The 3,323-nt window shown below is 61.6% G+C and overlaps 1 long non-coding RNA gene across 1 annotated transcript; it reads right to left on the minus strand.

The window, feature by feature from the left end:
* Positions 1-462: 462 nt before the first annotated feature.
* Positions 463-1,895, minus strand: LOC115307178. Its single transcript, XR_003915595.1, has 4 exons — positions 1,833-1,895; positions 1,629-1,749; positions 636-685; positions 463-564 (listed from the first exon to the last, which is right to left on the minus strand). It is a non-coding gene; the product is annotated as an uncharacterized LOC115307178 (long non-coding RNA).
* Positions 1,896-3,323: the final 1,428 nt, after the last annotated feature.

Raw genomic sequence — 3,323 nt, forward strand, 5'->3', positions numbered from 1 at the left:
AGTGTGCAAGAAGGCAACACACGCACACGAGTGTGCACAGGGACTGTCACACCTCAGATGAGTGCGTGACGCAACACACACACACACGGAGGAGTGTGCACAGGGACTGTCACACCCCAAGTGAGTGTGCAAGGAGCACACACGTGCACATGAGTGTCACAGCCCAGGTGAGTGTGCAAGACCACACACACAAGCTTGCACAAGGACTGTCACACCTCAGTTGAGTGTGCACAGGGACTGTCACAGCCCAGGTGAGTGTGCAAGGAGCATACATACACACGAGTACGTACAAGGACTGTCACATCTCAGATGACCGTGAAGGCAGCGCACACACACACATACAGGAGTGTGCACAGGGACTATCACACCCCAGGTGAGTGTGCAAGGCAACACACATGCACACGAGTGTGCACAGGGACTGTCACAGCCCAGGTAAGTGTGCAAGACCACGCTCACCTTGAGCTCGCCTGCAGCCACCTTGAAGGCCAGCTCGAGCAGGCAGCCCACGGCCGTGCGCACCGCGCTCGATGAGTGCAGCTCATTCCACACCGTGTCACTGTCCACCTGAGGGGGGGACACTGGGGGTCAGCGGGGCCAGCCCACCCCGGAAGCCACCCCCGCGCCCCCAGACTCACCCCGATTCCCCCGCATGGCAGCACTGCGTATGTCTTCTGCGTGATGGGACCTGAGGGGTGGAGCGGTGTGGTGGGGACAGCGGGTATAGGGGTATCCCAGGGGATAGAGGCACCCCTGGGCACCTCAAAGGATTGGGAACTGGAGGGGACAGGGATATCCCATGGGATAGGGGCACCCCTGGGCACCCCAAAGGACTGGGAACCCCATGGGACAGAGGGATCTCATGGGACTAGGGGATCCCATGGCAATGAGGAATCCCACGGGCAGTCCAAAGAATTAGAAATCCCCGGGGACAGGAGCATTCCATGGGATAGAGGGACCCCTGAGAACCCCAAAGGATTGGGAACCCCAGAGGATGGGAAGATCCCATGGGACAGGGGGACCCCTGGGCACTCCAAAGGATTGGGAACCCCAGGGAACAGAGGGATCTCATGGGACTGGGGGATCCCATGGCACTGAGGAATCCCATGGGCAGCCCAAAGCATTAGGAACCCCAGGGGACAGGAGAATTCCATGGGTTAGTGGGACCTCTGAGCACCCCAAACAATGGGGAACCCCAGAGGACAGAGGGATCCCATGGGATAGGGGGACTCCTGGGGATCCTATGGGACAGGGGGACCTCTGAGCACCCCAAATGATTGGGAACCCCATAGGACAGGGGGATCCCATGGGATACGGGGACCTCTGAGCTCCCCAGAAGGACTGAAAACCCCAGGGAACAAGAGAAACCCATAGGATGAGGGGAACTCCAGCCACTCCAAAGGATTGGGAACCCCAAGGGACAGAAGAATCCCATGGGACTGGGGACTCCTGGGACACCTAAGGGTTGGGGCATCCCATGGCATAAGGACACCCCAGAGGACACGGGCTCTCCTGGACATCTAAAGGGACAGGGCACCCCAGGGAACAGATCCAAAGGAATAGGGGGTACAGGGTGACCCCAGCTCCAAAAGAGGGGGGTCCCAGGCATCCAGGGCCCCCCCAACACCCACCCAGCAGCTTCTTGCTGTCCAGTTTCTGACGGTTGAGGGGGCTGGTGCCATAGAGCAGTGCATGGTGCTCTGAGTGCACTGTCTGGATCTCCTCCAGCGTCGCCTTCCTGCCCCGGATCCGCTGGCAAAGGGGGCACAGGGGTGAGCCCCCCTCTCCCCAAGCCAACCCCAGCTCCCCCCCAGGACACGGGGTGCTCCCCTCACCTCACACTTTCCAAGCAGGCCGGTCTCCTGGAGCCGGGACCAGATGCTCTGGATGCGGCCGGCGTGCTCTGGGTGGATTGTGGTGTTCCCGCAGGTGCACTGGTGCTTCAGCATGAACGTGTCGTACACCACACCTGTGCCAGCAGCACACCTGGCACTGGACCCTGGCACCCCCCCAGGGCTGGGGCACTGAGGGACATGGGCACCCCAGGGGATGGAGGGATCCCATGGGATTGGGGGTCCCCTGGGCACCCCGGGGGACTGGGAACCCCAGGGAACGGGGGGAATCTGTGGAATAGGAGGACCCCTGAGCACCCTGAGCAACTGGGAATCCCAAGGGACAGGGAATCTGTGGAACAGAAGGACTCCTGGGCACGCCAAGGGATTGGGCAACCCAGGGGACAGGGGAAGCCCATGGAATACGGGAACCCTGGGCACCCCAAGGGATTGGGAACCCCAGGCGACAGGAGGAATCTGTGGAATAGGGGAACCCTGGGCACCCCAAGGGATTGGGCAACCCAGGGGACAGGGAGAATCTGTGGAATAGGAGGACCCCTAGGCACTCTGAGCAATTAGGAATCCCAAGGGACAGGGAATCTGTAGAACAGGGAAACTCTGGGCACCCGAAGGGATTGGGAACCCCAAAGGGCAGAGGGAACCTATGGAATAAGGGGGATCCCATAGGATATGGGGGCCCTTGGGCACCCTGAGCAATTGGGAACCCCAAGGGACAGGGGGAATCTGTGGAATAGGAGGATCCCTGGGCAACCCAAGGGAATAGGAACCCCAAGGGACAGGGAAAGCCCACGGGTACCCCAAGCAATTGGGAACCCCAGAACAGGAGGATTCCATGGGATATAGGGACACCTGGGCACCCTGAGGTATTAGGAACCCCAGGGGACAGGGAGAATCCCAGACACCTTGAGGGATGGGAAACCATCTGGGAGAGGGGCCCATGGCACACAGGCACCCCGAAGGGTGGGGAACATCCCCATCCCCTGGGGATAGGGGGACCCCAAACACCCTGAGAGACTGGGAACCCCATTGGACAGGGTCACCCCCAACCGCATCAAGGAATGGGACACTTGGGGTAGGGGTCTACCAAGGGATGGGGCACCCATGGGACACAGGGCCAGGGGGATCCCATGGGACAGGTGACACCTCATGGGACAGGAGCACCCTGAGGGTTGTGGGACCCCAAGGGACAGAGGGACCTCAGGGGACAGAGGGACCCCGCCCCCCGTTGCCCCTGTACCTGTGGTGAAGAGGTGCTTGGGGGGCCCCTCGGGCACAGGGGGCTTGACGCTGGCGGGGGACGACTGGGTGCGGGCGAGGGCCGGGTGGGACAGTGCCAGGACCCCCAGGGGGGGTGTGGGGTAAAGTTGCAGTGGTGCCTCGGGGTACACCTGGGGGAGGACACCCAACATGACCCCTCATCAGCCCCCATGGCCAAGGGGGGGGATGGGGGATGAGTCATGGCAGGGAACGGGG

Source organism: Manacus vitellinus, unplaced genomic scaffold, assembly GCF_001715985.3.
Source record: "Manacus vitellinus isolate BGI_N305 unplaced genomic scaffold, ASM171598v3 ctg7180002224711_pilon, whole genome shotgun sequence".
NCBI lineage: Eukaryota > Metazoa > Chordata > Aves > Passeriformes > Pipridae > Manacus > Manacus vitellinus.